This window comes from Camelus bactrianus, chromosome 21, assembly GCF_048773025.1.
Source record: "Camelus bactrianus isolate YW-2024 breed Bactrian camel chromosome 21, ASM4877302v1, whole genome shotgun sequence".
Classification (NCBI taxonomy): domain Eukaryota; kingdom Metazoa; phylum Chordata; class Mammalia; order Artiodactyla; family Camelidae; genus Camelus; species Camelus bactrianus.
In genome coordinates, this window is record NC_133559.1 from 21,524,608 (window position 1) to 21,552,182 (window position 27,575).

At 37.1% G+C, this 27,575-nt stretch overlaps 1 protein-coding gene and 1 non-coding gene across 3 annotated transcripts in view; one reads left to right on the forward strand and one right to left on the reverse strand.

Annotated features, from left to right (window-relative positions):
• RABGAP1L (RAB GTPase activating protein 1 like) overlaps positions 1-27,575 on the forward strand; it is a 560,468-nt gene that overhangs the window by 217,977 nt on the left and 314,916 nt on the right. The window lies entirely within an intron of this gene.
• TRNAA-AGC (transfer RNA alanine (anticodon AGC)) lies at positions 614-685 on the reverse strand. The gene has a single exon. It is a non-coding gene; the product is annotated as a tRNA-Ala (tRNA).

Genomic DNA, 27,575 nt, shown 5'->3' on the forward strand with positions numbered 1-27,575 from the left:
TCTCATTGAATGCCCTTTTCTCCATCCAGCAGGGATGGGTTACTAGGTCTTCCTTTTTTTTTTTTTTTTTTTTTCTTTTTAATCTTCCTTCAGTTTAGTCACACAAAGCCCCCACCTGAAATATCACCCCATTCTCATCTCTGCCTGTTACGGATCTGATCTGTGCTTTAAGACCTATTTCTTATGCCATCTTCTCTTTAAACTTTTTTTTATTCAAGTATTGTTGATTTACAATGTTGTGTTAGTTTCTGATGTACAGCAAAGTGATTCTTTTCCATTATGGTTTATTACAGAATATTGAATATAGTTCTCTGTGCTATACAGTAGGTGCTTGTTTATCTATTTTATATATGCTAGTTTGTATCTACTAATCCCAGACTCCTAATTTATACCTCTCCCAACCTCCTTTCCCCTTTGGTAATCTAAAGTTTGTTTTCTGTGTCTAAGTCTATTTCTGTTTCATAAATAAATTCATTGTCGTATTTTGGATTCCATACATAAGTGATATCATGTGGCACTTGTCTTTCTCTTTCTTTTTTTTTTTTTATAACTTTATTTTTATTTATTTTGGGGGGGAGGTAATTAGGCTTATTTATTTTTATTTACATTTTAATGGAGGTACTGGGGATTGAACCCAGGACCTCGTGCATGCTAGGCATGTGCTCTACCACTGAGCTATACCCCCCCCGTCTTTCTCTTTCTGACTTACTTCACTTAGTATGATAATCTTTAGGTTCACTCCTGTTGCTGCAAATGGCATAATTTCATTCTTTTTATGGCTGAATAGTATTCCATCGTGTATATATACCACATCTTCTTTATCCGTTCATCTGTTGATGGACATTTAGGTTGCTTCCATGTCTTGGCTATTGTAAATAGTGCTGCTGTGAATATTGAGGTGCATGTATCTTTTTGAATTAGTTTTCTCTGGATATATGCCCAGGAGTGGGATTGCTGGATTATATGGCAAGTCTATTTTTTTTTCAAGGAAACACCATACTGTTTTCTATAGTGGCTGCACTAATTTACATTCCCACCAACAGTGTAGGAGGATTCCTTTTCTCCACACCCTCTCCACAGCATTTGTTATTTGTAGACTTTTAATGATGGCCATTCTGACCAATGTGAGGTGGTACCTCATTGTAGTTTTGATTTGCATTTCTCAGGTACTTAGTGATGATGAGCACCTTTTTATGCGCCTGTTGGCCCTCTGGATATCTTTTTCAGAGAAATGTCTGTTTTGGTCTTTGCCTGTTTTTTGATTGGGTTGTTTGTTTTTTTGTTATTGAATTGTATCCTTTAAGCTCTTATAAATGTTCTTTTTCATGACTGTAGTCATCTAGTACCTACTTAAAGTACTTTTAGGATGCATTTTTTTCCTTGACAACAGTATGATTTTGTACACATTTTTTATCTACCCCAGTAGATGTAAATCACAGGAGGAGAAAGGCAGTGGTGATTGCAGCTTCCTCAATGTTGTGGATATTCAGTAACTTAAATATTTGTTTTAATGTGCTGTGATAGGCAGAATAATGACTCCCCAGTCATTCCTAATCCCCAAAGCCTCTGAATATGTTAGGTTACATGGCAGAGGGGAATTAAAGTAACAGATGGAATTAACCTTAAAATACAGAAATTACCCTGGTGGGGCCAGGATAATCACAAGAGTCCTAAAAAGTGGAAAAGGGAGGCTGAAGAGAGAGTCAGAGTGATGCAGTATGAGAAGGGCTTGACTAGCCCTTACTTTAAAGATGGAGGAAGGGAGCCACAAGCACGGGACATGGGCAGCCCTTAAAAGTGGAAAAAGTCAAGAAAACAGATTCTTCCCTTGGAGACTCCAGAAGGCACACAGCCCTGCTGGCACCTTGATTTTAGCTCAGTGAGACCGGTGACAGATTTCTGACCTATTGAAATGTAAGAGGTACATATTGTGAAAATTCAGATATAATGTAATAAGAAAAATGGAACAGTAAATAAACCAATTATTTGAAGACTTAATTCCTTCTCGGAATTTATCAGTTTTACAATAATTGTTTTTCTGGTTGCATTCCGATCATGTGCAGTGTAGTCATCCCAAGAGAAAGAGCCTTTATAGGATGTATTGATTTCCTTTTATTTGGGTTTTATAATCTGAAAAAGCTAAAGATACCTTGATTGTTAAACAGAGCAGCTAATCGCAGGAGCTTTGAAATGACAAAACTAAAACATTTTAGTGACGAGTGTGATGTCCTTTATTCAAGGGAAAACAATCCATGCATTGGAGGAGTACAGCGGAGCTCTGTTTTGGAGGGATTTTGGGCAAAAGCAAATTTTATGGAACGTAGAAGAGACAACTCAGAAATGATATGATTGGCTAGGAGGTCAAGGGTTTCCTTATTAGGCAAGCAGGTCCTGTTTTCTAGGGTAAGGTAAGCCCGCTGAAGCTGGGTTGGAGGGTTGTGACTGGTATATGTTAGGTTTCCTTGACAGTGAGGTGTTTCCCATAAGCGTAGGCAGGCAAACCTAAGTTTAGATTTGTGATGTGGGTTCGTCACCAGTTGTGGGTTCTGGCCAGCAGAAGTCCCACCGAGACGGAATGAATTACTCAAGACTGTGGAAAAGTCAAGAGAGCTAGAGGGAGTCAGGAGCCAACTCCATGAGCCTTTCAGATCTCTCATATTTATTGAGTACAGTCAAAGGAGGAATGCAGGAATTTAGGGAAGGACAAGGTGGGATCACAATGAGTACAAAGGCTTTGTTCATTGTTGGTGTTTGGCTCAAGGTCAGAAGACCCTTTCTGGTGAATCATGTTCGTGGTGGGCCTTTCAGCTTATCAGGGCGGAACGTACAGGAATCAGCTGCTTGACAACTTGGACTCAGGCGGCTCTGCCTGTCTTAGGTTGCCCCCCTCAGGGGATCTTACCCGTCATTGGCTAATCAGCCTTCTCAGCTCTGAGTCTGCAGCTTTTTACCATTCCAGCCCAAGGCTGTTTTGGGGATAGAAGACTAACAGCAGGCACGCCCAGCGTTTATAGCCGGGGGCCTGGGTCATTGCTAAAACCTCAAGGCAGGTACTAAGCACGTCTTCAAGGAGATACTCAGCTGGGATTGTTACAATTTGTTAACCCAATCATGGGCTCCCACATTGTGATGTGAGCTGGGCCGGTGAGGCAAGGCGGCCTCTATTTTGTGGGTCCTGATATATGAGTTAACTTTATTAGAGTTCAGAAAATATTAATTGAATTAATAAGCAAATGAAATTGAGGAGTGAAGGGAGAATGTTTTTTATTCATTCTAAGAAAAATGAATTAAGTGTTCTTAGTTTCTCAAATGCACTGAATTCTTCTCCCTCCCTACCCTGCCTCTCCTCTCTTATACAAACTTGGAGCCTTCTTCCTCTTTCCCTTTAAGTCCCAGTGATCCTTAAAGTCTTGGTTTTTGTGTTAAACCTTTTAGGAAGGGCTTAAATTCCTTCACTTCTCACTGCCCCGCCCACTCTTCCATACAGGTCAGGTGTACCTGCTTTGCGTCCCCATGGCACCTGGTACTCCCATCTCAGCCTTAACACACTGCAGTATTATTACCTATTCAATTGTCTTTCTCACTAGACTGCAAGCTCCATGAGGTCAGGGACTATGTCTTCTTTTGCTCACTGTTGAATTCCAGAGTCTGGCATGATGTGTATTTGATAAATATTTATTGAATGACATTCGTGAAATATAGTTACAATCTTAAAATGTGTCAAAAATAGTATGATCTAAATAGATGTAAAGAATTGTTTTAAGGTTCTTTATTTGCTGATCTATTGAGATTCATAACCTTACCCAGTATTACACTTAATAATAGTTTTATAGGCAGAATGCAATCTCTAGCTGTAAAATCTATTTTTATTTTTAAGCGAACTATTGAAGTTTATTCGAACTTCAAACTTGACGTTTAATCTCAAGCTTAATCTGTTTCATATTTATATTTGAGTTTAAACACTTCTTGAAAGTTGCCGTTTTACACTTAGACATTATTTTTTAAGAGATAATTTTATTTTTCTGTGACTTTTCTTCATTGGAGTCTAGCATTTCTATGAGCATATATTTAGAACATTGATTGTGTATAGTTTTTTAAGAGAGAAAATGGCATTGATCTGTTTCTTGCCTTTTGGAAATACTACTCATTTAGAGGCTTGGAAGGGTTTAGGTCAAATTAAGTGGGCTTATGTCTGTTGATGGGCTCCTGCAGATAAAGCCACAGCCACCTTCAGCCGGTCTGCTTTAGTGTTGATGTACTGTTTTTCCCTTGGGCCAGTAGGTGCTGTCTCTTGTAAGATAAGAACATGGTAGGGAAGGAAGTTTGCTTTGTTTTGCTGCTATTTAAAGCACTATGGAACTGGTTGGTACACCTTGACACTGTTCATATTCATCCTCAGTTGAATTATTATTGTGTTCTTTTATTGGGGAAAAAAGTTCCTCTGAGATAATTTCTACCAACTAGTTATAATCTACAAGAGGTTTAATGGATTTCTGGGTGAAATGAAATGATCCTCTGGAGATTTGGACCTATACTTGGTTTTAGAATCTTAACCGTTAGATTGTTTTGCCTCCAGTTTAGATGATTAAAGTTAATAAAGTTAATTTTTTCCCTCAGTTTTCATTGTTATTGTGACATTTTATGTTGGCCATTAGAAAGAATTCCTAGCAGCCAGAATCTTTGGTCTTTTCGAATGCCTTTTTAAACTACTGTTGGAAGAGACTGTTTCCCCCTGGAAGCCTGTGGGGCTCTCCAGCCTGGGTTGTAAGGCTTCAGTGAGTGCTGTAGTCCATGGAACTCTTTCTACCTTGTGAGTGTTTGATGGAACCTGGTCTCCCTCTGAGATGTATGCCATGAAATCTCATCATTCCAGTTTACCTTCTTCCAGTTTCATAAATTCATAGAATGGAAGTGTCAGAGAGTGAGACTTTGCCTAGTTTCTATGGGGATGTGAGGAATCTTTGGGGGAGATTAAATGTATTTGTTTGTTCCAAGTGTTGCCTTGTTCCTGTTGTTTGTTCCAGGGCTCTCCCCATCCATCCATGGAATCATTGACACGCAGTATTTATTTCAGGATGAAGGTAGATACAGCCTGGAATAAAGGCGTCATTTGTTCACTCTGAGTTTTATTTTCAATACCTTATTTTCTTAATGTGAAATACATGTGTAATAACAGAATTCAAAAGGTAAAAAAGGATATAATTTTACATATATCTCCTCCCCCTACTTTCTCCCCAGCTGGCCTCCAGCCTTACTCTCTGTCACTGAGTTCTGTACACACAAAAAATACATAGTTTGCATTCTTGAACACCTTGCTTTTTTTTTTTTCACATATCTTTTCTACAGTTCCATATCAGTATATATGAAAGGACCTCATTCTTACCAGCTATAGTAACCTTATCTGATTGGTGGACATTTCAGTTCCTAATCTTATGCTTTGCAAATAAGGCTACAGTGAATAACCCTGAGCATATGTTGTTTTGCATGCATATGAGTTTATTAATATGATAAATTCTTAGGAGTAGAATTACTGGATCAAAATTTAGTATTTTTAACTCTGAGTTTTAAATTTGTAGGAGTCATGACATTCTGGATTTTCTGAGAGAAATAAAGATGTTCTAAATTTTCCAAACTCCTCAGCGTGTATTAAGAGCAAAGTTTGAAAATCTGTACATAATTTCACTATAAGCAAATGCTGTATGAAGGACTCAGGATGATACAGGCAGTTTCCACCAGACCAGAAGAAATCTTTTCCAGCACTGAGAAGAGCCGTAAGTCAGTGTCTTCATTCCCCTTTTCAGAGGCTGAAAATCACAGTAAAAGACAGGGAGGTGTTGATGATGATAGCGATGGTGATAGTAAGAACAACCAGTTAGTTTCAGGAGAGAATCTGAGAATAGCAGGATTGCCTGAAGAAGCTGACTCTCTAGAGACAGAGAAATTCTAAGAGTGCTGGTAGACTAGCCAAAGCCAGTGAACGAGGGAGCATGGTTGCTGCCGAGTATCTGGACCACAGAACTAGAGGCTCTCAAAACCATAGGCTATAGCAGTATTCAAGGTCATCAGTCAGAAAGACCAGCCAAATCTTGTAGGCACAAGCGTAAGATGCACAGTGAGTAGGTAGAGTGACATGTCTAAGGTGAAGCCAGCCGATGGCCTGGACTACAAGTGAATCAGCACCTGTCTCCCCTTCACCATGACAACTCAACCTCCTTCTTGTAATTAGCTGCCATCCCAAGAAAGAAGAGGAAATGGAGAGATTCTTTAAAGAATTTGAACTTTTAATTGAATGACTGTTTACCTAAAAGAGGCTGTTTTGAGCTGGCAGAGGCTGAGTTACCAACAGTTGGTAAATTTGTAACAACCCTCAACCTTATTCACAGCCACCACTGTCAGAGGAAATGTATGCTTAAGAGAAAAATTACATAAATTATTGTAACAATGAAATTTTATGTTCTCTGTACATCTGAGTCCTAGTATATACATTTTATTACTCCTCTCCAACACACACGCACACGCACACACATGCATTTACATGCATACATGCTTTGGGCAAGTATTTCTCTGGTTACTTCTACCACATGTAAGGAATATCCCAGGGTGAACCGTGGATTGCAACATAATAGGTTTCTACATTACTTCTAATATTTGTCATGGAATTCTGTTTGAGCACAAATATAGTAACTTCTGATTACCTGTAGCTGTCTTTACTAACCTATTTCCATCATATTTCATCATATAACAATTATCTACATATAATAGCTTCTTTTATCAGATATAATAATAGGGAACTTTGATAAGTGTTTTTGTGTCCCAGCACTATGTCCATACGTCATGTTTTGTGAGGATGACTTCATTTATATGAGAGAAGTGGCACAAGGAAGTTAAGGAACTACAGTTGGAGTGCGCGCTCTGAACCACAGAAGCTGTGTTGCATCCCATTGCCTTGCGTTTTTGTTTCCAGCCCTTCTCTCATACCTCCACTGTGTTTTGCGTAAATTCTTCGTCTTCACGTACTCCCTTTCCCCCACCACTTTGTTCCATTGGTTTTCTGGTCTCTCTGTGTCGTATGAGTTTTGTTTCCCTCCTTTGATCACCTGAGGTCTTCCTGTTACACTCATTTCCAGTTCTCTGAGCCAGTTCTTTATGCTCCCCTCTCCCCCACTCTTTGCCCTCTTGTCTTTGGCAGCTTCTCGCAGATTGCCTTGCTCTTTCTCTCTGTCTCAGTCCAACAAAGACTGCTTAGAAAGAACAGCAACCTTGTCATTTGAACAAAAGATTCCAGGAACCCTCTGTAGGTTGGCTATTGATTTGCTTAACTGAAAAAAAGTGATTAGCCACTTCATCTGTGTTTGAGTATCTCTTTTAATGTCAGAGAGTTACGTGTTATAGTATTAGCAGCTCTGACAGTGACTGCTTTTGCATTAAATTCGCTACTGATTTCTATCTCAGAGGTCTTAACTACACAGTGGCTACTGCAGTTATCTCCTGGAAGGGAAAATAAAATCCCTGAAAGCACATTACCTTACAGGCTTGACTTATTTCAAGATGCTGTTAGTTTCATGGATAAGTTAGTTGCTTTCATCACATTTGGAAAACCAGTTTTATATATTTTATATGTTTTTAAAAGTTCTAAATCATGTTTAGAAAAGATGTCATAATTTAGCCGTTTTAATGTTTTAGAACTAATTTTTTGTTTAGTATTGAAATATGATAATTGATAAGAGTATAATAATTTAGCTAAAGAAGAGTGAGGTTATGTAGGAATCTACATGTAAACCTATTTATAGAAATACCCATGTGGTTTCATAAATACTACTTATATGTGATTATTTAATATTCACATGTTAGGTATTTTCATCGATAAAAAGAGCTTGTTGAAATCAAATATGTTTTATAATCTTTCTTTTAATGATTTCCCATTATTACTGTGTAGATTCCAGTAAATCTAATCAGTAGATTAATCTAAGATTTATTGAATCTTATGTATATGGGGAATAAGCATTTTTTAATGGAAACAGAGTTTTAATTTAGCATTACTTTCTCAGAAAAGCTAAGAATTGACTCTTTGATCTCTATTATCTAATGTCAGACCACAAGATAAATTTCACAGAATAATTTAAACTGATTTCTATATGTTTTATCACTTCAAGAAGTCTCTCTTTTCAGAAGAACAATTTCTAAGCCAATATTAGTTGGTGATGTGCTATGGATTGTATTACAACAAAAATTTTTCTTTTATTCTAAATTCCTTTTGGATAATATTAGAGATTAATTCTTTCTATCCATTAATAATTATTCACCCAAAGTTGTTTTTCTTTCAATCTTATGAAAGGGTAAAACATCACAATGCAACGTACACAGTAGAACTGGGAAGACATTAAAAATGAGTTCCTATATGCAAGATCAGTTGTCACATAGAACACATTATCGTCTGGGAAGTGGCTTAGATTATAATATAGTTCATATATTCTTGATGAAATCATACAGAGCTTAGAAATTCAGGTTTAAAATACTGGATCATTTTTATGTGAATTAATAATTTTAAAGGTCATAGTACAGTAGAAAGATGATTGTTATCCTGAAAGGTTTTAAAATTAGTGTATATATACAGTCGGTATGACTTTAACACAGTATAAGTTTAACACAGTGCCTGAAACGTGTTGCGTGTCAGTGATTGCTGTTAGTGCTGGTGGCAACAGTGACAGTTTTGTTTAGTGTGAGACAGTAAAATCAAACCTGAAACATACATCACTTACCACTTTCTTGACTATCTTTTTAATCTCCATTCCTAGAACTCTTCTTTAAGTTCATATATTATAATATTATAAATTTTAGACCCTCATAACTTCTGGGCTGTTTAGAGTCACAGTCATATAATTACAAGATTTTATAGCTAAAGGGGAATTTTGGGGTCTTTTAGCCCAGACCTTTTATTTTGCAAGTGAGAAAATGATGTCCAGAGAGGTTAAGTGATTTACTCAAAGTAAATTGCTTGTGGCAGGTCTCCTGATAAGTGGGACAATGTTCATTTTACTGTTAACATGCTGCTACTTATGTACCATTCAATTCAGGTGTCAGTGGATTCTGTTAATACAGTTGACTCACCCAAACCCTCACTGTGTACCAGGTACTATGCTAAATGCCCAGATATAAAGATGAGGAATATAGTGTCCTACTATGCAAGCACTCATAGAGAAAGGAACTGACTGACAATCACAGTAGTATGCTAAGGATTATAAAAGTGGGGTGTAGGAGGTGCTGTTAGGAGGTAAGGAGAGGGATTAAGGTTCATGAAGAGCCTATGGGACAGGAAGCTCACATGCACTGTCACATGCATTGCCATTTAATGGTCACCATAGCCCTCTGATACAGGTCTCACTATTCATAGTTTTGTTTCTTGCCAAAGCTTAGCCTGTGATGGAGAAGGAAAGAGGAGGCACAATAGCCCTCAGTCCCACTGAAAAACAACTCAATGCTCATCAGGACTTGGGGCTTCTATAAAAGATTTAATAGATACTGGTTCACGGTTAAATGGGAATGATGAATCACTGTGATGCCACAGTTTACCTGCAGCTGAAATTGAATACCAAGTTGCTTTTTTGTAATTTTTTTTTCCTGTAAGCTCATTAATTGAGTGGAAGACATGGTCTGGTTTCTTAGAAGAGCAGCCTTAGTGATCTAAACTGAAGAACAAGCATTGCCTGTTGTAAGTGTTCTCTTAGGTTTCTTAATGTTTTCTGAGTCAAAGTCTAGAGCAGGGGCCAAAGCTTGGGAAGACACAAAAGCTTCCATGTCCTTTGAAATTCTGCATTTTATAAACTACTTGGTCTCGTCACCAAATTGCATAAGTTTCTTTTTGTACGTGTTTCTGGAACACTTGGTTGCTCTCTCTTCCGAAAAGGTTTTCAGTAGGGAAGAATATATCCATTTAGAAAATGTTTATTATACTATATATGCCCTCTTTTTGAGAGAAAATACCATTTGGAATTCTAAGAATATCTATGAATTTTTCTTTAACTTTTAATTTTGAACAATGATGGAGCTGGTCTAGAAGATACTCGCAGTTTTTCTGTATCTAAAGTTCTGCTAGTTTACTACTGATTCCTTGAAAACTATTAATTGAAATAAAGATGTATTTCATGTGCAGAAACTGAAAATTATAAATAGAAAGTTATGTTAATAAACATGTGCATCCCAACTTGCTGCCCTTCATAATTATTGAAATGTATATAGAAACACATTTCCCGAGACAGTGAACTTTTATAAGCAACAGGTATACAAAAAAGTTCATGCAATTAGAGTAAGCACCTAGAACACCAGGCAGAATATTAGCAACTAGACTTACATAGTCAAGAAATTGAAAGACTCCTCTCTGGGGAAACGGACCATTCCAAAAGGAAAGGCTCCCCAAGAACTGGCCAGGCCACTGGTCCACCTCAGTGGCATGTATATACTGCATGCCCTGCCAACACCTGTAATATTTAGTGGGGCTTGTTGAAGGATATGCATGTGATTTAGAAATATGTGTGTAAACACTGGAAGAAAAAGCTAAAGAATTGAAAATGATTTCCTCAGGAGAATAAGAATCAGAAGTGGAGAGGGATGGGACACAATACTGCAGCTTTTCACTGAAGCTTAGTAGTTCTATTTTAAAACCATGTACATTTATTGCTTTGATAAAAAGTTAAAAAAAATAATGATCAGAATTATGCTTGATACAGTGTTGCCATGTTATACTGATGCTTCCATTGTATCACTGAAGATTCGTAGAGTTCAGCACAGATTTAAACAAAAGGCAACAGAAATACCATAGGAAATATATAGACATAAAAAAGTATGAATACCTTCTAACACCCTATTCTATCGATTTTTATTATCTGTTTTTAAGGGACAGTTATAATAGGTATTTGATACTCACAGATAATCTCCATCTCTTACTCATAGATGACCTCCATCTCTTACTTTAATGTTATTGGTAATTTAAAAACTTCCATACAGCAGCTTCTTTTTACTCTAGCTGCAATCAAAAAGCCAAAAAGAAAGAAGGAAAGGAAGGAAGGGAGGGAGGGAGGGATGGAGAGAAAGAGAGAGAGAGAAAGAAAGAAGTGAAGGAAGGAAGAAAAGAAAAGAAAAGAAAGAAAGAAAGAAGGAAGGAAGAAAGAAAGAAGAGAAAAGAAAACCAAAAAACCAAAACAAAACTGTTTGACTCTCATGGCACATCCTTGTGGTAAGGTGGTAATAGTAAAAATAACAACAACAATATAAAACAGAGGGGGGAAATATATAAGAGTTACAGTGGCCTTGATAATCCTTAGTGAATTGGTTGAGTGGGTCGATGAGTACCCCTGGGGTCAGTAAACTCTAGAGCTTAATGGTAGATAGCAAAATGTCTCTGAATTTTGATTCAACTGCTAAGTATCTTTAACATACTATATTTCATATTTGCCAAATAAAGCCATTACTCACCTAGTTAGAAGTTTTTTTTAAAGGCAGAAACCACACTTGATTCAGTCCTTGTATCCTCTACAACACAGTCATATCAATAAAGGCATGCTTTATCATGAATGGATTTTCACTACCTAGCATGTCGTAGCTGCATTTCAAAAGTTTAAAAAGATCTGTAAGTACATTAAAAATTGTGTAAGTATTATGACATCTTGGATAAACAAAAGCATTTCTTTTTCATGATTTCATACTTGTATTTGTGATGGTGGCAGTAAAGACTTTGCCGTTTTCAGGAGGAGCCCATCTCTTCCTCACCCACCTCCAGCAGCAGGTTGCTGTGAAACAAGGCCCAAGGTCCCTATCTGCTATTTTTCCCCTAAATTCTACCACCCTGGCAGAGAACTTTTTTTTTTTTTAAAAGTTGTTTTCTACCAGATTTTCAATGTATCTTGAGATGTACTTAGTAAATCTTTTACGTACTTTTGTTTCACAGTCCTTTGCTTTTCCTCTGAACCAATACAATTGTGCAGTCTACTTTGATACTGAATCTCAAGGTTATTTTCTTACTTCTTAATATAGTTTTTCATCATTTCTGCAATGTTCTCTTTGGAAGAGTCCTGATTGCTTTTTAGCTAAATGGTGCCATAGCCAGAGAAAAAGTGGTTAAGATCTGATGACATATGATGAATTGGCATGTTGTTTGCAATCGTGTATTCTACCTAGCTCTCTATTTGAGGGAGATGGTTTCTCCTGGGAGTGCTAGAGAAATTGTTACAGCATCATTCCTCAGAAAAGTTATTCATAGTAATGCATCTGTGAGACGCATCTAGTCTGAGGATATCTCATGGAAATAATTGCCCTTTCTGAACAAATGGCATATATTTTTATTGGAAGACTTATTTTCTTCTCATCCTGGAAATAATGATATTAAACACACATTACTGTAAAGAACTGTGACTCTGATATACAATGTCTGTTTTATTACTTTTATATAACATGCAAGCCCTGTTTAGTTGTGTTCATTTTGTTAGGAATGAAAAAAAAAAAGAGGACATTTGTGTTTAATTAAATTGGAGTGACATAGTATTATACCGTCTTTTAAAAACTACTGGCAAATTTTAAATGTTCAAAGCACTATATAAATAGGGATGAGCAGAGTCTATTCAGGGCAAGGTAATTAGAGCATCTTTGGCTAGAAGATCTCTGAGTAAAAATAGCTAGTCTCAGATAGTGTTGGAGAAAGGTAATTAAGGCTTGAAGAATAATGATGAGAACCTTTTGCTCAGATACCCTTTTTTATTTTAGGTTTAATGCCTGACATTCAAAATGGTGAACCCTAGCCTAGAAATCTCAATGTAATCAAAACGAGCCCAGTGGGTACTGTTGAGTAAGATAAATTGTAATACCCTGTTCTATATCCCTGCTGAAGAAGGGAAATGCATGTGGCCTAGTAATGTAACAGCTTATATAAATTAAAGACATTAATCTTGCCTCTCTTTTATCATGTTTCAACCTTGTGTATATTTATAAATATAATCCCCTAACCCTCTACTTCCTCCTTCTTCATCCCTTTTCTTCAGGTAATGTACAAAAATGCACTACGGTAATCTAAGTTGAGATTGCTGGGGGTTTTTATGTTCTTAACTGTCTGACAGAGCATTTATTATCCCTTTTTCTCAAACCTTAAATAAAGTCATCTTTCATTGAGCTGTCTTCAGTCCTCTTCCCTCCATCTAATCCATCCCTTAGAAGTCCTTTTGTATTTTTACCTTTACTCTCTATTCAGTGATTCCCAAACATATATTTCTGGTCTTTAAGTGTCCTGTCCTCCAAAAACTGCATTGCCTGAATATCTGTACTTGAAGTGTAGTGATACCTCAAACCAAGTGTCTTCAAAGCCAAGAGTCATTCTCTGTTCTCTCTAACCGTCCAGCCTCTGCTACACAGTCTTGACTATTTCAGTTCATGGCACGGTCAGTCGTGTTTGACAATTTTTAAAGTATTACATATCCATTCTACTTACATAACAGCCACCATCAAATTTACCTCCTCCATTCTATACTTACTGCAAATGGGTAGTAAGCCAACCCATCATCTTACCTGGAAGGTAGCAATCGTTGCTCTTTGTCTCCACATTCTGCCCCCCTCCCTACACCCTAGTCCATTACATCCCTGTTCATAGCTCTAGTCTTCCTTAAGTTCTGGTCTGATGATGCCATTACCCTGTTTAAATGCTTCCACCAGGTTTCTACTGCATCTTAAGTGACCTAAGACAATAATTTTCAACCTCATTTGCAAGACCTGTCTCAATCTAGCTTTTCAACCACCTTTTACACATGTGCCGTACATTCATCAAATGCAATGAATTTTTCCCCCTCAAATGTTTTACTTTCTTTTTCATCCATTTCTCTTTCTATACTAATATGTAAGCTTCATAAGTGCGTTGATTTTCTTTTCATCTGTTTTGTTCACAGTTCTATCCTCAGGTCCTAAGACAATGCTTGGCACATAGTAGATACTCAATAAATATTGGTTAAATGAATAGATAGGTACATGAATGAAGGAGAAACTAGAAGCTACCTTTTGTGGGATTCAGCTATTTTTTTTTTTCTGAATTTACAAAGGTTCTGAGTAAGAGTCCTGTATCCTCTCAGTAAGTTCCCTTTGCCTGTGCTAAATTAAGTGGACTCTGTTTCTTCTAATTAAATAATTCTTCATCAAAACAGCATGGAAAAGTTGGGCAGACACTGTTTAAAAATTAGACCTGAGGGCTCCTTGTGGCTCCTCTCACCTTTGCCAAAGGATCAACAAACAAAAATTCATCCGTGAGGTCAGGTATCCCACAACCCAAATAGGTGCTGAACAAGGAAACATCCACATTTCTATGGAACTACTCATTAAATGGATGCAGGGCTTCTCCATGACTCTACATGCCATGTTTTGGTTACATGTAGACAAAGAAATTTAAGTCATGTATTAATTATAAAGCTTACTATAGCTAAACAGACTATTCTGATAAGATACTAATTCAGCACATTAATTAGTTGATTTTTCAAGATGCACTAAATTGGTTGTCAAACCACAATAAAAATATTCCCATGTGTCAGTAGCCACATATTTTCTTTCTTATTAAATGACCAAGACTTTAGGTAAGATGGAAGAGTAGAATCTTGATGAAAATGTTATGTTAGAACTCTGAAGTTTTAACTAGTAGGCATGAGTTAGGGGACTCCATATTCCTAACCTGTTATAGTATTTCTTGTTTGAATAAATGCTTAGAATGTCACTAAAAGGCAGCCACATGGCTTTGGTTATAGGGAAGAATGTGAGAGAAAAAGGACAGCATAGATTTTAAGTATAAAGTCAAGGAATGAATGTATTTATAATGTATAGAAGGCTACAAGTGAAGGAGAATGAGATCCGTTTCATTACTAACAAAACACCTAGGCAGGGATGTATGTTTTCAGTAAAGGATAGGTTCTGATAAATAGGCAGTTTTCTTCAGTTAGAATCTAGGAAGCTCACATGTAATCCTAACTGTTTACGATTAAAGTAAGCCTGCTCTTAAAAGCACAGATTTAGAGCACTGGGACTAAAATAAATTAATCCATCATTTCCACCTAAGAGAAATTAAAATGTCATGCTTTTTTTTTTTTTTTCGTGGTTACTGGAGTAATTTTAGTTACACTGAGCGTGCTTCTTCCATTTGATTATGTTTTCTGACTCTCCATCCAGATCCAGTCCCCTGGTTAACTTTTCTCCTGTTGGACTTCTCAGTAGCATGTGGCTTCTTTATATCACTAATCATGTTGTGAAGTATTTTAGATGATTTTTTTAATGAACAGTAAACCAATCTTAATTTTAGTTGGTAAGAACAAAGGATTTCTCCATGTATTTATTCATAGCACAGGTGCGCTCATGAGAAGATAAGGCTTAACCACCTGGAACACAACATTTCTGGCCCAGTATTCTGTTCATGGTAATAGCCAAGAGCTGGCGTTACTCTTAGAGACAGTGGTAAGGATGGTATGACCGCTTTCACTTCTATTCTAGTTACTGGCTTTTGGCAAACTTGTTCTTGTTAATTTTCTAACTAATACTTCACATAACTTCTGAAACGTGTGGTAGTAGGTATTTTAGCCCCTTTTACTGTATTAGGGATGATACAGAACAGAGCTGTAGAAGTCTGTGCTGAAGACTGGGCTGGAATTTACATGTTATGCTTTATCACATTTGCTTCTTGGATGTACAGGGGACAACTGAAACTGACCATCTTGCTTGTTTAAAACATCACGTTTTCAGGGCCTAATGACCATACTGTAAGCCTTCAGTCATTCTCTAAGCCTCTCTAAATTTACGTGGGGGTGGCAGGCCAAGAATAAAGTAGCCCAGTAAATTGGAACTTTAGTATCTGGAACTGTATGGCTCACCTGGTGAACTGGAGGGACTTCTGGGACCGTGGTGATAAATGTATCCTTTTCTGGAGCCTAGATGGTTGAAGACATTGCTTTAGGCTAGCTTGTTCTGCTGGGAAGAGTGAATATTTAAACATGCACGTGTATAAAATGTTGTTCAGGGCAGTTATGTTTTACATACAGAGATGTGTGTAGTGCTGGTTTTCTACATCCTGTTCTTCATCTGTAGTGACGTTAACGTAGTGGACTCAAGTCTCTCTGATAGTCACAGTTCTCCTTGAGAATGCGTTCTGTCATAGCACATCATGTAAATTCATTAAAGGAAGACTTCATGACACTTGTTACTATTATAACCAAACTACGCTTTTATTTCAATTTTAATCTTCCACGTAAGGCCTAGATAGTTATTAGCACCCATTACACTCTTTTAAAGCAGTGATTCGACACTATCCCTCAATAATATTTTCAGTGTATTTTTAAGTATTATTTTCTTTTACCTAGTTGGAAATATATTGTCTGACATTTAGTGAATTATTTGCTAACTAAGAAATAAACTTGGAGCCTAGTAACTGTTCTGAGTTGTAACTGTTCTAGGAAATCATATGGTGTAGGCTAAGGTGTATTACTGGCATCAAGTTTTGACTGATGTAAAAAATATTTAAAATTTTCAGTTTATTTATAGCTTGTCTATTTTAGTACGGAATTTCTCCTCATGGTGTACTGAAATTATCTAACACTAATTTTAGATAAAATTATTTACAATGAGTGTCTAGTGCAAATAACTTAGATGTGTATTAAAGAGACTACATTTTAAGCACTCCTCACATGAAAAATTATGAAACTAAACAAAGTGAATTGTACATGTTTCTATGAGTTAATGGTATATTTTGGGATGATACATAGTGTGATGAAAGTCAAAGGAAGAGAGAATCTTGAGAACTAACAAGTGTTAACAATGAATGCTGACATCCATTTAAAAATGAAGGTTCAGCTATCAGAGTAGGTACCTAAAATCTAAAATGCATGAATCAGGAGACAGCTACATAAGCTTATGGGTATTTAGGTACAGCACTAATTATTACTAGGAGGAAAAAAGTTGCTTCTGGAAGAGGAATCATGTGAAAAGAGGAATCATCGGCTGTTTTGTGCTGTTTGATTTTTAAATCATTAAGCTTGCGCTACATTTTAAGCCAAAAAAAAGGGGAGGAGGTTATCTTTTTTGTTGGTGGAGTTCATTTGCCACCTTTCAAAGCTAAGGGTTTTAGGTTGGGGTAGAAACCAGACTGTAAGGGAGCAAAAATGGGAAGGAGGTGCAGCAGCAACCACAGTCAACTCCTTCAGAAGCTTGATCTTGAGAGAGCTATGTAGATGTTAAAGCCCATGAGATAGATGAAGGGAGTTTGCCATGAGTTAATTACCCTCATTAATTACTGATTTTACTGATTACTAATTTTTATCATGTAATATAATGACACCCACTTGTTTAAACATTACACTCTGATTGTTTGTTAAGTAGACTCATAAGTGGCCAAAATCTCTATATAAGAAAATGAAGGCAGAACCTACAGTCCTAACAGCTGCAAAGGTTCAGTGGAGTTTTTTTTTTCCCTCAGAGAATTTTACCTTTCCTGTTTTTTGTTTGGTTGGTTGGTTGTAGTTTTTGTAATGTTAGCTAACCTTGGTTTTTTGAGCAAGATGGTGAGTTTTCTTTTCCTACCCTTCCTTTCCCTTCCCTTTTTTCTTTTCTTTTTTACAAGGCACCCCATTCTTTTTTTTAAAACCTCATTCTTTTTAATCACAATTTTTTTATGGCATACTTTTGATTGTATCCACATCTGCAGCCCAGGCCCTGGGAATCTCATTAATGTGTCTGTGGCAGTGGTTCTTGACATTTTCGTCTCAGGACTAAAACGCTTTACGCTCTTAAATGTTACTGAGGACCACAAAATGTTTTTGTTTATGTGGGTTTCATCTATTCATATTTACCATCTTAGAAATGAAGGACTGAGACATTTTTGAATGTTTCTTTGTTTAAAACAACATCAATAAGCTCACTATATGTTACCACAGCATTTTTTTTTAATGAAAAATAACTTTTCCAACATAAAAATAACTTAGAAGTGTGATGGCGTTTTACGTCTTTGAAAATCTCTAATATCTGGCTTAATGTAAAACAGAATCTAAGCATTTCTTGCATTCACTTTGTTCATTATCACATGTAATGTGACAGAAAAATTCTGTGTACTCAAGAGAGGAAGAGTGAAAAAGGTAAATACATCTTGGTATTAGCAGGAAAATAGTTTTGACCTTGAGGAACTCTGAAAGGGTCCTGAGGCCCCCGGATTAAGTTCTGATGCTCTTTGCCGGTTGCCCTCTTCACCCCCCATATAATTAGCATGTGTGTTTGTGTCTGCCTGCGGTGCTCTGCTTGTGCTCTCGTGCTGGGAAGCTCTGATTGCTATGCCCGCTTTTCAGTTAATCGCACCAGTGGGATTTTTTTTTTCCAGCCTGTTGTCCTTTCTTCTTCTCCTTTGTAAAGGAAGGTTTAAATTCAGCAGCATTTTCTGCCTCTGTTCTTAAACCCATGCCCAGAAAGAAATTGGAGGCATTAAATCCTGGACTGGGTGACAAGAGAGGCCTCAGATATTCCCTTCCAGCTCTGAGCTGCCACTGGCTGTTCTCCAAGCTTTTTTGAATGCGTACCCTGTCAGTAAAATATATTTGAGCACACAATTTTAATCTTTGTACATTTATTTAGAAGTTATCTACATATTCCACTGTACTCATGTATTTATATATTTATGAGTTACACACATATGCTTTTGCACTCATGTTGTAAACTGTACAGAAGTATAAATAAAATAGATTAAATTAAAATAAATGTGAAAAGTTTTTTTTTTTTTCTCCTTTCTACATCCAAGCAGATTATGGCACATGCTCCCTAGTTGCCTTTCTCTCACTGTGGAAGCCCAGTCAGTCATGGTTTAAACCATAAAAGAAAAGGGTGGGGAGATGGTATCTTGAGAGGGGCTCTTAAGGTTAAGGGGGGTTATTTGTTTGCTTGACTGCGGAAGAATCTATGTAAGGAATGAAAAGTGTAAGAGGTTGTTCTCATAAAGGATATAACGGAAGGTGGAAAGGGTTGAGTAAAGAATCACATGTCCAGGGTTTACACTGAAAAGCAGGAGGAATGATTTCTAAATATCCAGTAAATAGAACAAATAGTGAGGTATCAAGAGGGAAGTAGAGAGAATTTCAGATTTTTAGTAGAGGTGAGGTCATCTGCTCAGACCCAGAGTAGGTCTGGTGGAGTTTGGAGCTGAAGAGAGTAGAAAAGATTTTAAGTGACCATTATGGGAAATGGGGACACAAGAAAAGACAGCATGGATTGCTCAGCCATAATAAAAGCCATACTGAGGTTAGATGTGCCCTTGTTTTAGCCCCAAGAAGTGTGATTTGGTGACTTTAGCGGTGCTTAGCATCTTGGAAATGGGAGTAAAGGAACTGACAATAAAGAAAATAGACCAGAAAATATCCAAGGTTGGAAGTTAGTAAGTTTTGCTTCTCAGAATTTCAAGAGGAAAAGGAACAGAAGGTGCTATTGATGATGTATCAGAAATGGTTGCAGGTGGAGCTGGGTAGGAGGCAAGTAAAACCGGAAGAGTTTTGATGAATTAATGGGAGATTAGGTGGCTGTTTAGTAGAGTGAGGAATCTATCCAGATAGAGGAAAGAGAGTTGAAGGTTATAGAGCTCAGAGTCTGAGATATGAAGCAGGTCCTAGTTACTAGGATGGAAGTAATGGTAGGTGATTAGAATGGGTGGAAATGAAGGTCACTGAAGTTCAGGAAGTGCTAGTGGTCAGTGTGGCTATTAAGGTCACTTTTGAAGGAAGGGGGAGGATTATGAGGGTGGGAATAGATTGGCAGAAGTATATGGCTGGGCCTTGAATATGAGAAGTTGGTGGAACTGTAGTCTGTGATTGGCAAGGAGAAATTAAGGAGTGGAGGATGAGAGAATTGAGGAGTGGGGGTGGCACAGGAAATCATTTGCACTGGAGAGGTTGAGAAAGAAAGTCAGATTGTTAAAGGAACAATCAGTGACAACTTGAAGGATATGAGAGAGTTAACTCATTGTTCCCAAGAACCCGATGACAGGTACCATCAGAATGGTCTGGTAAAGAGGAGAGTAGTCATGAATAATGATACGCATTTGGCCAGAATGTGCTAAAGATGATAAATACAGGTAGCAAAGAGGAAGGAAATGAGGGAAAACTAGTGATCCTTGGCAAATTTGACTAAGTAGAGTTGTTAGAGACACTCACAAAACTAACCAATCCAGGGTGCCTAGGTGCAGTGTGTGAGTTTGCTGGAGAGCCTCTGCAAATCTGCCTTCAAAGGTTCTGAGGTTCTCATTGTGGAAATTAGCTGATGTAGTGCCAGTGAATGAGTTTACAGATACTTCGTTCCTGAGTATCAGCCCACCAGTATATATTACATTTTGTAGTATAACGGAAAGGACTAATTGTATGAAGACTTACAACTTACAGGAGCTGGATCTGGTTCCCCTCTTCATGCCAGTTCATACTCTATCCATAGCATCTGAATTTCTCATTATACCTACATCTGTATGGTTCTAGGTATACCATGTCCCTTCAGGATTTTACTGTGGACCCTCTCTTCCCCATCCGGATGCCTTTCTTCTTTTCCTGTTGTGTCTGAGTTCATCTCTATTCTAATTAAGTAATCTTGCTTATGAAATACATTATTCTTTAACGGTCACACATGCCATCCCTTTGAATAAACTTCTTTGATTTGTTTCCTAATATTCCTCTTTTCTAATGTTTCTTCCCTCATGTCGGCCTCTCCTACACATTTTGTTCAGGTAGTGTTTCTGCCTATCCACCTGCAGGTACTCTGTTCAGGGCTGATACCCAGCAGAAGGGAGCCTGGGGAGGAGGCAGGTTTCTACTCAGTTACCCACATGTGCCCACATGTGCAGCTTGGCTTGGGGTTATACCACCTGCCAGGCCAGTGGGGAGGGATGCTTTTTATGACGTGCACAAAGGTATTTTATGGACCAGTAGGGCCATGACAAGTCATTCCATAAAAACTGCTAGCACTATTACACGTTATTTACCAAATAACAATGAGAAAAAGAATCAGTAGTCAGTAATGAGCACTTGCTAGACACTGAATGTTGTGCTAAACTCAACAAGGATTATTTCATTTATATCTCAAAATAATCCTATGCAGTAGGTCCCATAATTACAGATAATCTAGAGGAATGGACAAATACTAAGGCCAAGTGAAATTCATCTGAAATATCTAATACCTTTGCAAAGTAAAACTATTCACTCCTTTAATAAGATTAGACAGAATCTTGAAATCAGTTAGAAGGTACTTGAGTTATTCTAGCTTTAAAAAGGGTGTGTGTGTGTGACTGATTCAGCAGAAAACTGTCCCATAAAGCTTGCTCCCACTTGGCAGGAGAGTTCTTTTTTCTGCTTGTCTGTAGTTGGAGGTCATACATCTGTTAGTTCTGAGAGCTCCTAAGTGTTACACTGTAGTTGGAAGATTGATTTGTTTCATTTGCAAATGGCTAGTTTTCTACATGTGGTCTTTAATAAACATACCTGCTGTTGGTTACCTTCTCTTTTTTTGTTAATGTTGCCACCATGCTTACTTCATTTTTCGTTGAATTGCAAATTCCTTAAGAACAATAATATTTTTTAACTCTAGTAACTCACCATGACTAGACCTATTGTATTGATGTGCTCTATGCATAGTGAGCGTTTAATGCATGTTGACTGACATACTCAGGTGAAGTTTACTGTAAGTAGAGGTAGTCTTTTTTATTACTTACAATGGTGTTAAATGCATAACTCTGGACATGATTTATATTATTGTTATAGATCCATTGAGGAGATTTCTTAGGCATCTGCTAAATCTTTGTTAATTAAAACAGGAATAATGGTTCTTGGAAGATCACTTGCCAATATTCAAATGCAAAAAAAAAATTGAGCTCTTATTAACAATGTAGGCAAATATGAAAGTCAAGAGACCAAGACTGAAGCTCGAAGATGAAAACTTTCCATGTTGACATGAAGAACATCCTAAGAACAGTGGTTCTCAGCTTAATGTAAAGGCAAAATTTAGACCAGTTCAGTTTGATTAAATCATAAGGGGTAATTGTGTTGGATGACATTTACTGAGTGTGCACTGTATGCCAAGCACTGTGGTGAGTGCTATTTGCCTTATTTTATCCTCAGAACAACTTTATGAACTAGGTACTGTAAATATCCTCATGGATGAGGAAACTGAAGCTTGAAAAGGTTATGTAGCTAGCCCTAGTGAGTGGCAAAGCTGAGTTTTGAACCCAGGGATTTGAACAGTTTTTTTTTGAATGATAGATACTATAGAATTCATATTAATAAATTTAGGTCTGTATTCAAGTTTTAGCTCACAATTCCTTTAAAATGTGGAGCTAGTGAATTCTTCCCAAAAAGAAACCAGTTGGAGGATCCCTGCAATCTTACTAATGGGGGAGTTTTGGATACTGACATGAATAATGTTTCACCAAAATATAACATTATTGCCATCAGTGCAGTACTATGGGGCAATCTAACTTTAACATAGAATACTTTGGCTCTATTATATCACTAAGTCAAACATGGGAAATATTTATTTCATTTCAAATCTGTTTTATAGGGGGAAATGCAGAAGCAGGGCTTGGTTAAATAGGACCCATGAAAAGTAATTTGAAAGAAATACTGACATTTTTTTTTGCAATATTTTTGTGTCCTTAAAAAGCCTTATAATATCCTCCATCTTTATTTCTAAGAGAGCCAGAAATTCCCTCCTCGCAAGTGACCACACAGGCAGTAAAACATCAAGATCTAGAGCGAACAAATAATGTCCCTCCAGTTCTACTGATACAGCTTCTAGGAAGGCAAGGTGGGTCTGTATTCAGAGAAAGAGACCCTGCAGAAGTGCGTGACAGCAGTCAGCCGGAGCTGTACCTGCTAACCTTCCCCTCTCCTTGTCAGGAAGCAAAAAATTAGGTAAGCCATTATAATTGCTATGTGTTTAGACTTCCAGATGGTACGTCACTCAGTAGATTAATTTTTCTCGTGGAGCAAAGTGTTCCACCACCAAAGAATATTTCATAGTCTTAACTTTGCTACATTGTAATTCCCCAATCGTCTATTTTATCCCTTTACAAAAGTGACATTGTTTTAGATGTTATTTTGCATTGACATAGTGTTTTATATTTGATGTTTGTTAGCATTAACCAATCAAGAATATTACTGATTTTTTAAAATGTGAAAGCTAGGAAAAAAATTGAGGTAAAATTTTTAGGGTGTCAGAGGGTTAAATCATTTGTTTCTGTCTTGAAAGACTTTGGGTCAGTTATTAATATTACTAGGCCAGTGGTTTTCAACCTTGGTTGTATGTTAAAACCACTTGGGGAAGTTAAAAACAAACAAATAAAACATACCCAAAACAAATCCAAAACAAGAAACAATACCAAGAGCCTATCATCTGAGTTTCTGATTGAATTGGTCTGGGATGAGGCCCACGCGAGGGTATGTTTCACTAGCTCTCCAGGTGTTTCTGCTGTGTGCCCAGGGTCGAGAGCCACCGCATTATATCATCTGTCTACTCTGCTGCCATCTCATCTTAGGCATTAGATACACACTTAATACCGCCCTGCTGCACAGCCCTAGGAACCATTCGTGTTGTGTTCTGTATAAATGGCACTTAGTCCAGGAGGAAATGGTGCCTCCTGGAGTTGGCTCTTGGTTCTATAAATAAGCTAATGGCTTCAGTAACTACCAATACTGGAGTAACAGTGTTACTAATATAGGGATATACAATATGGCAGTTGTCCTGTACACATTCCTCTCTGAGTACAAAGTGCAAATGACTCCCTTGACAGTCACTTTCTACTTAAAACAGGTCGGATGTATGTAATGGTGAAACACTGAGGAAAGATCTGTATCTTAACAGCAGCTGAGGATTCAAACTATCCCAAAAGAAATAATGAGAACTGTGGATGAAATGAAAATTTGCATGGGGTTTCAGAACTGAGAGAGTAAGGGTCAGGTGCGGCAAAATCTTTCATCATTAAAGAGCTTATCTCTTTAAAACAGAATAGGAAAATACCCACGATTATAGAAAGAAATGCCTCATTAAATATCATTAGAATAAAAAGTACACGGTACAACTGTGGAGCCTCTTGCTAACACGACAAACATATATTGCTAACTTTGCTTCGGTTCTTTACATTTTAATTAATCTTCAATGATGTAAAATCACTGGTCTCCAACAACAGTTTGATTTCAAACCCATTTATGAGGCGAAGGCAAAGTGTGGCTTTAGGCTCTCTCCACACCATTGTGTGTGCTTTATTGTGGTGAATATCAAAACAGCAGTTAATTATAGTAGTGCCATTTCTGGTCTTCACCTCATTATCTCTGTCTTGCACTACTATTTTCTGTGGCTGCTGGCTATACAGCATCAGGCCTGGCACCAGTGAAGTGTGAACACAGTGCCAGCACTGCATTCAGCACAAGAATAGAAGAGCAGATGGCAGATTTTACTATTTATAGCTGGAGCCCATTTGCCTGAGGTGGGCCCTGCTGAAATGGCTCTTATCAGGAATGTTTCCATTTATTAAAGGGATAAGGAAATGAAAGGCAAATGAAAAGCCTCCGTCCCCAGGACTCTGAGAGCAACGCTCTTGCTATAGGTTGGGAAGCAATTCTAAGTATTGATGAGACATTTATGAACTGGAAAATAACCTATTTTTTTCTCCTTATTCTCAAAATAAAGTCTTCAGGTCGGCAGCATCCCTCATGGCAGAACTTGAGGAATTTATTTTTCGGTGATGTTATGCAGCCATAGCAGCTTGATGCAGAGTGAATTTTTATTATTAAGAATAAAGTAGGTTTATGATAAGAGCTAATTATTTAATACCATCAAATATATTATTTAAACTGTGACGACTTTTTACTTTCTCAATAATCATTTCTTGACTGCCATAGAAAAAACACAAAATAACTGCATCATATTTAATTCTTTATACTGTTTTTTTAAGATTGTTTAAAACTCTGATAAATATTTTATATTATCAGTTAGCACGTTGAAAGAAATTTTGTATTCAAAATTAAAATAGCATGTGGATTACCCAGGCCTTCTTTTAGGCATCTGATTTAAAAAGTGTTTGATTATCAAGAATATAATGTGTCTAACTATAAACGACCTATTAAAAACTTAAGAGTTTAGGTGGCCCAGATGGTTTGAAATGTGTCAGCAAGTTAATGATAGTGGCAAATACAATTTATATTCCACAGAAAATAAAGAATTTTTATTATAGGCTGAAGAAATTCATTTGATTCAATCATAGCCATAAAAGAAAAATATTTTGATTGGATGCATTGGAATTTAGCAGATAATTTAGTCACATTCTAAATTATGCAAAACATTTGTCCATTTTAAATCATGGTAAAATATTTGTCATGTAAGTTTATTGGTTTATTTAGATGAAATAACCAGTTGATTTAAAATTTTCACTTTTCTCTGGCTTATAGGAATCTAGGTTTGGAAAGGGACAGCTACAGACTAAATTTAATTTCTTGCTTTGTGAATTTTGATTCATTATTGAAATACAGCAAAAAGAAAAAAAGTAAAAAGGGCTTCTAGTTAGATGTGACAGATTAAGCACATGCTGATAGCTCAAGTCTTCCCCAAAGCCTCTGTAACAGGAAAATAAAGATGCTTTAAATAAACTCACAAAGTCAAAGAAAATGGTAAAGGAGATACATTATGAAATTTGGGCGGTGGAAAACAGATGCATGAGCACTAGCTAACTTAGCCGACCTGAGAGAGCTCAGTTATAAGTTGGCAGTGGAGACACTGAGAAACCTCTGATTTACATACCAGGATCTCACACCACTCAGAATTGGAAACGCTAGGTACCTCTGGACGTGGGAGTTAAAATGGGGTTAAAAACTGGAGAACTGATTTTAAAATCTATTTAAGAAGCAGTTTATTTCCAAGATCCCATCCTCCGCACCATGTAGCTGGGCTACAGTGCCTCTCTTATGTGGCTAAAGTCTAAAGACGTATTTTCTGCAGAGGGTAAAATAAGGGTACCAGGACTAAGAACACCACAAAACAGTGAAAGGCAGGCGGCAGCTGGGCGCTTTATTGAAATCAGGGTTAGAAAGTGAAATTTTTTGACGTCGAATGTCAAGAATTCCAGTCTTCTCTGCCAGGCCATGGGATGTTGGTAATCAGGGATATATTGTCAAGGCAAGAGACTGGAAGAATTTTCTTTAGGGAATGTAATAAGTCCAAGAAGGAAAGCTTACATATTCTTTGGGGATTCACCAAAGAAACATCCACCTCCCAGCCCCTGGTGGCCACCCTTTCACTCTGTGCTTCTCTGAGTTTGACTTTTTTATATACCACATGTGAGATCATACAGTATTTGTCTTTCTTGTTCGGATGTTTTTTCTTAGCATAATGGCCTCAAGATCCATTCACGTTGTCTCAAATGGCCGGATTGCTATAATTTCCATTGCGTATGTATGCATGTGTGTGAATCAGTCTTCTTGATCCATTCATCCATCAGTGGACACTTAGGCTGATTCCATGTCTTGGCTATTGTGAATAATGGTGCAGTAATGCTGCAGTGAACACGGCAGTATAGGTATCTCTTCAAGGTAATAATTTTGTTTTCTTCAGACATACACGGAAGTGGAATGGCTGGATCATAAAGTAGTTTTATTTTTAATTTTTTTGAGGAACATCCATACTGCTTTCCATAGTGGCTGTACCAATTTAAATTCCCACTAACAGTGCACGGGGTTCCCTTTTCTCCACATTCTTGCCAACCCTTATCTCTTGTGTTTTTGATAATAGCCATTCTGATAGGTGATACTTCATTTTAAAATTTTGATGGTGGCTTTGATTTGCATTTTCCTGATAATTAGTGATGCTGAACACCTTTTCATATCCCTATTGGCTGTTTTTATGTCTTCTTTGGAAAAATGTCTAGTCAGGTTCTCTGCCCATTTTGTTTAAATGGATCATTTGTATTTTTTGTCATCTGTATGTCTTCTTTGAAAAATGTCTGTTTAGTTCTTCTTCCCTGGTTGGTTGTTTTCTTGATGTTGAGTTGTATGAGTTTCTTATATGTTTTGGGTATTAACCCCTTATCAGATATATGGTTTGCAGATATTTTCTCCCATTCTGTAGGTTGCCTTTTCATGTTGTTGATATTTCTTCTGCTGCATGGATGCTTTAGTTTGATGTGGTCCTGATTTTTTTTTGTCACTTGTACTTTTGGTGTCATATAAAAAAAAAATCTTAGCCAAGACCAATGTCAAAGGGTTTTACCGGTATTTTCTTCTAGGAGTCCTGTGGTTTCAGGTCTTACATTTAAGTCTTTACTCTATTTTGACTTAGTTTTTATGAGTGATTTATGATAGGGGTCCAATTTCATTCATTTGCATGCAGACATCCAGTTTTTCTAACACCATTTATTGAAGAGACTCTTTTCCTCATTGAGTATTCTTGTCTCTCTTATCAAATATTAGCAGACTGTATATACGTGGCTTATTCCTGGTTCTGAATTCTGTTCCATTGGTCTGTGTGTCTATTTTTATGCCAGTGCTGTTCTGTTTTAATTACTGTAGCTTCAT